The following is a 12856-nucleotide window of genomic DNA, read 5'->3' as shown; positions in this document are numbered from 1 at the left end:
GGACTAGCTACAAGCTAGCTGCAACCTTTTTGAGCTCAGTAAGCTAAGAGGAAGTGATATATATAGGGCTATAGGCCTGCCCGTGGCGTGTGTCGCCAAGATTCCTACCACATACGTTACCGGCCGGGCCGGGCAACATATACACGTGCACATCCATCATCGATCGGCCGGCCGGGTGCCGATAAAGGATCGGATCGGATCCATTTCATGATGGATCGGTTCTCGGACTTGGGAGAAATAGTATCTTAAGGACACCTACGGCGCGGGCGCTTGCATGCGGTTTTGGCTTTTTGGTGGAGGCTCGCAGGGCGCTTGAGTTTGCGTCCGCTGCCAAGTTAAGCGGCCGGCGCTTCTGCTCGATTAAGTCCGAAAATCAATAGTTACAGTCTAGATTAGCACCGAAAGTTGACTAGCTTATTCCATTGTAGGTTGGGACGCTTGTACAAAAACAAATTAGTTTCTTTTTTTAAGCGCCTATTCAAACATCGTCTCTGCGCTGTACATGGCCTTACGCTTCTCTGCGTCTATCGCAAGCAGTAGCAGATCCAATTTTGCTGATGCCCAACCGTCCGTCAGCTTTCCATAAAAGCTGGTTCGCTACCCCCGGTTCCTATGTGCCGCGCTAACAGTACGGACGTCGCCCACAAATATATATACATGTAAGTATATTTACTTATATATATTTAAGTATGTGTTAATGTGTGACAACGCCGTACTCTGTGTGTAAATTTAAACAAGTTTCCATCTCATCGAAGAGAACAACGGTGTGTGCAGACGATCCGCACCTGAAGCTCAAGATGCTTGATGATACATCATGCATCCATGCATGCATGGTCTCAACAACCTCTCAACAAGATATGATATGGCCCTGTTCGGCTTATCCCATATTCGGTTTGTTCGGCTTCTTTTTTTCAGCCGGAACAGTATTTTTCTCTCAAAACAATTCAGCCAGAATATTGTTTTTCAGCCAGTTTCAGCCAAGTTTCAGACCAGCGAACGGAGCCTATAGATAGATAGCAAGATTGTGGCCACCTCGCCTCAACGGCATGCTCATCTCGTCGAACCATCATATCTCGAGTTACCGTAAAGGTTAAGGCCCCGTTTGGATCCAAACTATTAATTTTTAGAGTATTGGATAAATACTATATATGATTTTGCAAAATACTTCAGTTTCTAAAATCTGCTAGCTAGGTGTTTGGATACAACAAACTTATAGTTTCTAAAATGGTTAAGGAAAATAAAGCCAAGCTTCGTAGAACTTTTTGCAAAATACAAGAATAAATGAGATATTTAGAAGCAAATGAATTGGCCAAGAAGAACTCAAAGTGACCATCAAGACATGAAGAGAATTGGGTCATCAACCACTAGCTAGGTAATCATGCCACTGCAACTTATTCTTCTCCGGGCCAATTGCTCCATCCAATTAGTCATATCCTTGCGACTACTCACCTTGGGATTATATATAGTAGTATACATATGAAGTAATATCTTATTCAATATCCTATTTGCATACTCAAACTATAATTCTTCATCGCCATGACTGATTGTTGTTGACAATAGTCTGGACATATGATTGCATTTGCTGATACAAAAGGAGTGAGAAGCTTGTGCAACAAAGAGGTGTTTAGGTATATATACAACCAAGGTGGTGCCCCTTAGGCTTATCTCATACAAAAAAGAAGAAAAAAAGAAGATTGTAGTGAATGCACAAGGGAAGATAAATGGAGAAACAAGTAGAGGTGATTCCATCAAAGTCTATTTCTACCAAGCAAGTATAGAGACCACCAAAACAAGTTGTTTGTGCATCTATTGAAGCTTGATCAGATGTTCTGGCTGATGAGATGATTATCGCCCTTAGAACAAATATGGACGATGAATTATAATTAATCATGCATGACCCTTAACCAATTCTAGTTTAGGAGTTAATAGTTTGTAAAAAAAAAAACAGAGGGCATATATTCAGACCCAAAGTTAACCAACCTTGAATGTTCTGGAAAATCAGAATAGTTGGTTTCCCATTTTTGAAGACTTAGTCAATCAACAATTGTACTTCACCATTGAGTAGATCTCATCGAGACGATCGAAATGCATACGTGGAACGTCTAATTTGGAGTCTAGATAAGAATTATGGCTTCAGGAAGATCCACACTTGTGGAAACCGGCCAAGCTGGTATTGACAACCTAAACTCAGTTAATAGTTCTGTTGTAACACAAAATTTGTAAGAGTTTCTGATCCTAACAGGGCAAGAACTATACGATTTACATGCTTAAGGACACACAATCGGTCAAAAAACAATACGATTTACATGCTTAACCTCTCAAGCCATAATCTCTTCCAATCTCCTATTTGTTGTTCTTGCTTTGTCGAAACAACAATTGAATGTGCTCTAGCTAGCTGGCCGCCTGACGGGGTCCCTCCCAGGCGATCAGCACTGAACTCATGCCAACTTTTTCCTTATATAAATATAGATCCTATACGAGCCTAATTCACCTCGCAGACATCACCTGACCTTTTAGGCTTGCCACCATTGTGGAAGGAATGTTGTGGATATGTTGTTGCAGCTGTGCTCTTCGGCTTAATTTTTAGTGACCTATGCCTACGAAAAAGAAATCTTATTTGTCTTTTCATACATGAAGGCTTTTTAGTTAGATAAGCAAAGACTACGGAGTGAATTTTTGGTGATGGCCGCTCGCCCCCACTCGTGTGGCCGCGTCGGGATTCTAGGGTGGTGACCCCCATAATTGGCAGTGGTGTACATGAATATATCTTGGATTTTTCCTTTTTTTTCCTTGATGTAGGCCTTTGCTAATTGGCATGTCCTTACAAGTTTATTGCGGAAACATTCCAATACGAATAAAAGATTTGGTACATATATTTGTGTAGTCATGTGTGTTACATACTGCTGAAAGAATACAGTGCCATTGTCTAATTTGAAATTGTTCTTGCAGGTTAATTGCATCACATCACCTAAAGAGGACCTATGACCTTTCATCTGCTGTTTGTGAAGGTTGCTGTGGAGTGTTGTAATATTTGTGGTTTATGGTTCTGACTTGTGCTTGGATTTTATGAACTTGTCGTAATAAACATGTGAATGATGATGAACATGTGACTTGTCGTTGTAATATATTGTGATTTGTGGTTCACAATTATGGTTGTGATATATTGTGAGAAAATGGGTTCTGTGTGATATATATATATGTGATGGTTGATATATATATGTATATATATGAAATGCTTGTGTCGATGGAATGCAAAAAACAAAAAAAAATTAAATTTCTGCCTCTTTGCCGAGGGCAATGACCAAGGCCCTCGGCAAAGAAGGGTCCTTTGCCGAGGGCCCTAGCAATAGCCCTCAGCAAAGATTTTTTTGGAAAAATCCTGAAAATTTATTTGCCGAGGGCCAGGGAGCAGGCCCTCGGCAAAGGTTTTTAAAAAAAAAATTCAAAAAAAAAACTATTTCTTTGCCGAAGGCCGGCCCTCAGCAAACAATATTTTTTTTAAAAAAAAACCTTTGCCGAGGGCCCTGGCAATAGCCCTCGGCAAAGATTTTTTTGGGAAAAATCCTGAAAATTTCTTTGCCGAGGGCCAGGGAGGAGGCCCTCGGCAAAGGTTTAAAAAAAATAAAAAAATTATTTTCCGAGGGCCGGCCCTCGGCAAAAAAAATTCAAAAATAAAAAACCATTTCTTTGCCGAGGGTCGGCCCTCGGCAAAGAAACCGCCAACGGCGCCGGCGCGTGACGGCTTCTTTTCTTTGCCGAGGGCCGTCCTGGCCCTCGGCAAAGGCTTTGCCGAGTGCCCGATAAAGGGCCCTCGGCAAAGACCCCTTCGCCGTCTAAAAATTCCCCGAGGGGTCTTTGCCGAGGGCAGCCCTCGGCAAAGCCTTTGCCGAGGGTTTCTAGTCCTTTGCCCTCGGCAAAGCATGCGAGTCCAGTAGTGTGATCTCTCTTTGGTTTTTTTTTTTTTGTCAAAACTGGTTTCTGTAGAAGCGCTATGAGGTGCACCTTTGTGAGTCCACATGGGCGTGCTTGTGTAATGGCGTGTTTTAGCATCAACACACTTTATGTCCCTGATGGTTGGCCATGGTTGATTGACCTGCATCGAGTATGATTAATTCCCTCAAGGCGCATTAGCAAACAAATAATTCTAGAAATTTTCATTAAAACATAAGCATCAAACCATAAATTCGCTACACTAATGAAACCTTGGTATTTGCATAAAATACATATGCCCACAGGCCTTCAAATAATGTTCCCAGCAGGCATTTTCTCTAGCACTCCATAGAGTAGTAGTGCTGTAGCTAGCTTGGTGATGACTAAATTAACAGGTAATTACTCGCAGCTAGAATACATGCATATATGAACTACAAACAATTAGCACCGGCGACAAAAACAATGCTTTGTTTTGTTGATTTTGGACTGTCACTGTACAGAGTGATCCCCACAACATCAGATCGGTTGTTAGCTAGCAGAGAAAGATCCGACATGGCATCAACGTGTATTCCGTAGAGACGACGCAAACAAAGCCCTCTCGGTCTTTTAAATACAGAAGACTACCGGATTGGTCTCAGGTCTTAATCTCATCGGATCACGTATATCATATACAGATGGCCGGGAATTCCACCAAGCAAATTAGTACTACCTCGATCGGTTCCAAATCGTAAGTTGCCTTAGTTTTGTTCTGATAAGTCAAAATTATCTAATTAACTCTCCCAAATTTTTACAAAAATATACACCCACATCTACAATACCAAATTAGTTTCATTAAATCCACCGTATTGAACATGTCTTGACAGTGTATAATTTTGTTCTAAGTCAAACTTCTCTAGTTAGTTCTGCCAAATTTTTAGAAAAAAATATACACCCACATCTACAATATCAAATTAATTTCATTAAACCCACTGTATCGACTGTCTTGATAGTGTATGGTTTTGTTCTAAGTCAAACTTATCTAATTAATTCTGCCAAATTTTTAGAAAGTATACACCCACATCTACAATATCAAATTAGTTTCATTAAATCCGGCATCAAATATGTCTTGGCAGTGTATTTATTTAGTACTGTAGATGTTAATATTATATTTTTCTACAAACTTGGACAATATTAAAAATAAGTTTAACTTAGGACAAAGATAAAGTGCTATAGTTTGAAATGGGGGGGGGGGGGGGGGGGGGGGGGCATGGGGCGTATGATACTAGTGCAATTGATTTATTTTTGCTATTAGCACAAAAAATGTTTATTCTAAATAAATATGATGTGCTTTCATTTTGAGACATCAATCTGATGTGCTTCATCATTTAAAAAATGTTTAAAAGGTACTCCCTCTATTTCAAATTGTAAATCATTTTGGTTACTTAGACATAATGTATATGCGTACCTAGAAATGTCGTAACTCGTAACAATTTACCATTCAGAACGGAGCGAGTAGTAACGATCTTGTCATTTGGTCCTTATTGGTATATATATATACTACTAATGAGACAGGTCCTCGCCATTACTATAGGCATGCAGTGAGGACGTGAGATGGCATATAGATACCTTGAGGAGCTCCTGATGCATGCTGGTATATATGGCATTCGTAACGACGGACGTCTATACACTTTAGGAATCTCCCCTCCTGTATGGTATTTCCAGCTGAGGAGATACAGAACAAGCTGAGGTACTAGTATAGTAGTGTAGTATACCTCCAGTGGCTATGCATGCATGACACACCGCATACACGCATTCATCCGATCCTCAGCTGCATGCATGCAAAAGGTCGTCAGTTAGACACACTGAATAGTAACAATAATGGAATGCAGGATGCTGAACCTGAGTATAGGAGGAACCTAATAAGGCTTCGTTCGGTTACGTGAGAATAATTCCCAGCCACGGATCGAGTTCCTTCGTTACTTTACATAGCGTGGGAATGATTCCTGATTTCCTGGCCGTTTCACGCCCCCTAAGGGCTCGTTCGGTTAGTAGCCCTAGATTCATTCCTGCCTGGATTGGTTGTCAAACTTATATAAGTTTTGAGCGGTTGGAATAATTCCTGGTGCATTCCTGATCAACCGAACGGACCCTAAGTGTGTGCACAGCGAGGCCGATATATATATATATATATATATATATATATATATATATATATATATATATATATATATATATATATATATATATATATATATATATATATATATATATATATATATATATATATATATATATATATATATATATATATATATAATGCTATTTTCCATTATATATTACGTCAAAAAGAAAAAAAAAACTTTACAGTGCAAAATTTTTTTTAGAAAGGCGGCAAGAGATTTGCCGAATTTTTATTAGACAAGCAAAACAGAACAAGAAAAAATAATTACAACAAACAACGCATGCTTGTTTCGGTATTAACAATGGAACGCAAGATGCACCAACATATATGCCATATACATTGCCATGCATGCTTTAGTTGGCGGCTAATTTGAAGCCTTCTTATTAGTATTGAGGAAAAAAAAACTAGCATAGCATGCCGGGCGGCAAGTACTGAACAAGGACAGACACTTGTCTTTTCCGCGAATGATCGAGGATCTCTCATTCTCTTAGCTAGCTAGCTAGCTCAGTCCTGACCTGTGCAATCGTCCACAGTACAGGACGCAAGAAGAACAAACGATAAATGGCAGATGAAGCTAGTATGCGTTGGTTACGTTCAAATCCTCTAGATAGCCTGTAACTTATATTATTAGAAACATTATATTGACTCATCACTCTGAATAATGCATGGTAGCTGCAGGATCGGACACGGATATACTGCGGTAATATTGCAAATTAGCAGGCGACAGGTACTAGCTATTAGCTAGCTATCTGAAAGATACGTGTGCAGCAGTGCATATTATGGGTCGTTGTTGCAGAGTTACGCACGGTATGACTTCGTCTGAAAAGTTTGGTATATGTATTTCCCATGGGATGAAAACGAGTTGCATTCTTCCCCGGCCCCCAAGTATTCGTTTCCCATTGACGCATTGCGCATTGCATTGCATTGATAGCTAGCGTATAGTAGGATCCTTCCTTTTTGTTTCTTAATTTGTCTGTATGTGTGTATCCTCCCCTTGCTCGCCCAACACGTGGGAACCACCTGCGCGTGGACGGACCTACTTGTTTTGCATTACCTCGTTCAAGACCATGCATGACCTGGTAATAAAGCAATAATTGAGCAACTAAAACTCTCTATCTCATGTCCAACAACGAACAACAATGTGCTAGCTGGAGACCCTGTCCGATTTATGTCTGATTTCTTCTTTTTGAAGCATATATATATATATATATATATATATATATATATATATATATATATATATATATATATATAGCTACTTTTTTCTTTTTCCTTTCAAGCATCAAGCATGTATAGCTACCTATGACGATGGTACATAATGAAATGGCCTAATAATAAGCATCAACCTATATAACTGATGCACATGATGATGAAGCTATATGTATGTAGTGCAAGTAAATTATATATTATTTATCCCTAGCTATACAGATTAACATGAAACAAACCGTGCATTACAGTTGCATCCAAATCCGCTTATATATAATTGCTAGCTGGTCTACTTCATTACTCGGGCATCATTTTGCACTGTGCAGTTAATAATAAAATCCTTTGATGAACGAATACGTACCCGAACCGGCTACTATACGTATATACCACAGCTGAATCCCATGTCCCTGTCTAGGTATGAAAGTCTGCATGATCTCTGCCAGCAGACCTTTTCTGATTTCTCACACTTGTTTGGTCATCACAAACCTCTCCTCACCTTCGTCAGTTCAATTCCATATACGACTACAGGTACTACAGCACATGATATGGGACGGGACGGGACCCGCCAGTTTATCCAAACTGATTAACCCTGCAGCTGCGATTATATATATTATTAATTACATGATACTTCCATGTAGGAAACACCCTTCGTTCCTCTAAATTCAATGATAGCACCCTGTTATCCAATCAAATCAAATCAAATATATAATATGATCATATCTCTGCAGAAAACAACACACCTGATGGACAGCGACCGCCGACCGGTATATATGTATGCAGTCGCTCTTCTGATCTTAGCCACAACATTGCTTCTTCGTTCAGGAACATGTGCATGTCCATCTCTTGATATATCTGCCGAATAATATAAAATTAATGTACTATACCATAACTAGCAACTAGCTGGTAGAGGAAATCAGACTGAAAAGTTTGAAAAAAAAGAGAAAAATCCAGAGGTAGCTATAGGTCATAGCAGATGGAGTACTAAGTTGTTATATGTTATAAACAAACGAACATCGCGGGTGGCTTCAAATGAGGCCACACGCCGAGTGAGACGACGACTCCTGAGGGTGAGAGCGATGTGAATATATAGCATCTTCCTTAGTTCAATTCCTTTTACCTGTGGAGGTAGATCCTCACACGTTTGGTATTTGCCTGCCGGCCAACATAACAAACTATTTTTCTTTGGTTTTTTTTTATATCTTGTTACTAATTGGAGGCCTCAACTAAGCCTCTTATTTTTCCAGTAGGGGTTAAAACCCCTCCTGTTTCATCAAAACTAAGCCTCTAATTTTTACAACTCCACACAAGATGCACTAGAAAAAAATACTATATATATGTAGATGGAAAAAAACATATATAATGATCGATAAGTTCAATCACAGCCAGATAAAATAAGAATTGCGTTCAAAATGAACAAAGAGGGAAGCGGAAAGAGAAGTAATTTTGATTAGTTATAGGTACTAAACAGGAGTTTCTAAAACTTATGTCTCCTGGAGAAATTAATTAAATCTCATAATAATTGTATTCGGAGATAGTAATTCTTCCACTCTTAAAGCATTTTATCAACTCACCAGAAGGCTTTGTTCAGTTGTTCTAGAAATCAAAGGGATTGAAGGGGATTTGAGGTCCCTCCCAATGCCCATGGTTCTGGGATCAAAGGAACAGCTCCGAAAGGAAAGAGGTGGCGATCGACCGGGAAGCGCGCTGATATCAGAAAGTAGAAATATTGGTGGTCCACAATACAAGAAAAGCTACCCCTGCTGTCCCCCCAGTAGTTAACAAGCTGGAGTAGTAAGTAAGAACACCGTGTCACATTGTTCAAACCAACGACCTGAATAATTGACCAAATGATATATAGAAATAATAGGTCATAGGATGATTGATGATGACTGAGATGATAGAGCTAGTAGGACAGATAGGAATGGCAGCAGGCGAGTCCACGCTCACGGTCCCGCGACGACGGCAGGCGATCCAGCAATAGGGACGACTCTAATGGAAGTGCTAGCCTTGCCTCCCACCAAGTCCCAACTTCGCATTGTGTGGAGCTACTCCTCCCCTGCTAATGAAAAAATTGCAAGCTCCCCCTCTCTTCATGCCTTCTCCAACAGTTAATTATCACATATATCTCCATAATGGAATCCATGACAACTTTCTATCAGAAAAGTGACAGTAGTGCTTCATCAAGAGCTACTCCTTTCGTTTCTAAAAGGCTATGGTTCAAATTTTGTTCTATGACAAGTATTTTACCTTTCACCATAAATTCATAGATGTAGCCCCTCTGAAAAAATGTAATTCTCTCTAATCAATCTTATTAGATTAATCATAGAATAAATTTTTATAATAAATATATTTAGAGATACAAATGATAATACTTTTATCTATAAATTTAATTAGTCAAAGTTAAGAACGTTCCGCTTAGTTCAAACCATTCTTTTTGGATGAAGCGAGTAGTTTTACGACATACAAATTATATTTCTTATGATAAATCTTATATTGATAAATTACACTCATTTCTATAAATTGATGGTTAAAGATAGAAATCATTCACATTGGACCAAATTAAAACAACAACATTTTAGAAACAGAGTTCCACATTTGTGGGCTCCACCATATCTCCTTTTCTTTCCGTCTCCCACTCTTTGTTTCACCACTATATAATCCATATTATCAGTGCTACTCCATCCGTCCCTAAAAAAGTGTCGCTATGGGAATCGTGCTGGTTCAAACTTTCTCAACTTTGACTAGATTTATAGAAAATATCGTGCAACATTTATATCTCTAAATAAATTTATTATGAAAGTATATTCAACAGTCTACCTAATGATACTAATTATGTACCATAAATATTAATATTTTGTAAAACATATTTGGTCAAAGTTAAAAGTTGTTGAATTTTTGGGCAAGCGAGAATGACTATTTTTCAGTGACAGAGGGAGTAGCTCAGAAAACATGATAGAAACAAGAAAATTGGACATAGAAAACAGGGTCTTGGAGCGACCAACATGCGTCAAAACTGTTATGTCAGCCAGTGGCCCTAGAATGCCTGGCGCTCGACCATTCCTAGAATGCCGAAAATACCTGAAATCCGTGAGTTATAGCTTGCGAAATTAAATCAGCCCCGATGTGTTGGACGATTTAAAACAACATAGGCCACGGAGTGCCAAGAAAGCCGTGCTAGCAGAATGACAAGAAGCCATATAAACGGTCACCTGGAAATGACAAGAATTGATGAGCACGGTCACCTTGCGGTCGCGCTACGCGACTTACACGCGAGTGGCCTGGTGGCCTTGGCCTGCATACCCATGCACGTGTACGTTCGTCAGCCCACGTAAATACAACGTAGAAGCTCCTATATATGGGGCTATGGACCGACGGCCTAACTTATCCTGTGTAGAAAATCCGTTACGCAAAAACTATTTGGATCCAGGTTGCGCTCCTCGGTGTGTGCACATATCAGTTTCTGTGCTCCTTTTAGTTTTAGTTTTATAATTTTAGTTTATAGTTGTCATTTTTAGTTTCATTTTTATGTTTTACTATTTCATTGTGTATACTTTTTTTAGTTTCACTATTTTATTTCATTGTCTCTTTTATTTTTAGTTAAATGATTTTTTTTATTTTTAGTTTTCAGTCAGGTTATCATGATATGGTGGTAGCCTGAGTAGGCATTCAGAAAGGAGAGGATTTCGCATCCTGAGGTGGAGTCGACTATCTGGTCTATGCGTGGCAAAGAAAAATAGTCCTTTGGACACGCCTTGTTGAGACCGGTATAGTCAACACACATTCTCCATTTCACATTCTTCTTTTTCACAAGAATAGGATTAGCTAGTCAGTTGGAGTAGTATACCTCTTTGATGAATCCAGCTGCCAGAAGTTTGGCGATCTCCTCGCCTATGGCCCTACGCCTCTCGTCATCAAAGCGATGCAGGCGTTGCTTGGTGGGCTTTGATCCCAGGGACGACGCGTAGTGCATGCTCGGCGACCTCCCTCGGTATGCCTAGCATGTTAGAAGGCTTCCACACGAAGACATCATGATTTGCGCATAGAAAGTCGGCGAGCTCACTTTCCTATTTGGTTCGGAGCTTGGTTCCGATCCGCACCATCTTGGTCGGGTCGGTGGGGTCAATCCCCACCGCCTTGGTTTCCTCAGTCAGATGGAAGGCACTTGAGGAGGTCAGCTCATTGCAGTTAGGGACTGCTGGAGTCGCCGAATTCTCGAGCTCCGGGAGCTCGGTTGAGTTGATGACGGTAGTGGCAAGCTCGTAATGCTCGCGGTCGCACGTGTAGGCGTGCGAGAAGGTGCTACCTATGGTGATGATGTCGTTTGGCCCCAGTATCTTCAGCTTGAGGTAGGTGTAGTTGGGGATAGCCATGAACTTGGCGTAGCATAGCCGCCCCAAGATGGCGTAGTAGGACCCTAGAAAGTCCACCACATCAAAGGTCAAGACCTTCGAGCTGAAAGTTGGCTCGATCGGCAAATGTGATGGGCAGGTCAATCTGCCCGAGTGGGTATGCCTGCGTCCCTGGGATCACGTCGTGGAAGGGAGAGCTCACTGGGCGGAGCTCCGACCGGGGGATGCGCATGGTGTCGAGGGTGTCGACGTAGAGAATGTTGAGGCCGCTACCTCCATCTATCAGCACCTTGGTGAGGCGCTTCTTGCGGATGATGGGGTCGACAACGAGCGGGTATCGGCTCGGTCGGGCGACGTGGGAAGGATGGTCTCTCTGATCAAAAGTGATCGGAGAGTCCGATCAGCTAAGGAAAGAGGGGATGGCCGACTCGGTAGCGCATGTCTCTCTGTAGCGTACCTTATGCTGGCGCTTAGAGTGGATAGTATCAGATCCCTCAAAGATCATGAGGTATTCCTCGGGGTTGATGAAGCCATCTTCATCCTTGCCTGCCGCGCCTCCTTTCTTGGTCGTCTCCTCCTTGCCTTTCCCTTCCTTTGGCTTGGTGGCTTGCCACAGGAAGCGCTTGAGGAGCTCACAGACCTTGTAGAGGTGTTTGATGGGATAGACGTGGTTGGTGCATAGACTCTCCATGAGCTTGTCTAAGTGGTTGGGCAGGCCTTGCTGGGGCTGCTTGCCTGCTCGATCGGACGCAGTGACCAAAGCTGGGCTGATCGGTCGGCGCCGATCCTTCTTGTTCTTCTTGTCCTTTTTGTGTGGAGGGGCACTTGCCTTGGTCCTCGCGCTCGGCCTTGCCCCTGTCCCGACCGTCGCTGAAGACCGCCTCGACCGCCTCCTCACCGGAAGCGTGGTTTGTGGCGATGTCAAGTAGGTCGCGGGTGGTATGGGGCTTCACACAGCCGAGCTTGTGGATCAAAGACTTACAGGTTGTCCCTAGAGAGGAACGCGCTATGATGTCCGTGTCGACGACACCAGGAAGGGAGTTGCACCGCTTTGAGAACCTACAGATGTAATCCCGTAGGGACTCGTTGGGCTCCTGCTGGCAGCTCTTGAGGTCCCAGGAAATTCCCAGAACAGACATATGTCCCCTGGAAATTTCCGACGAAGACGCTCTTGAATTCCGCCCAGTCGTGGATGTTGTCGGGTGGAAGG

The sequence above is a fragment of the Miscanthus floridulus genome, chromosome 5 (genome assembly GCF_019320115.1).
Source record: "Miscanthus floridulus cultivar M001 chromosome 5, ASM1932011v1, whole genome shotgun sequence".
Classification (NCBI taxonomy): Eukaryota; Viridiplantae; Streptophyta; class Magnoliopsida; order Poales; family Poaceae; genus Miscanthus; species Miscanthus floridulus.
This window is presented reverse-complemented; position numbering follows the sequence as displayed.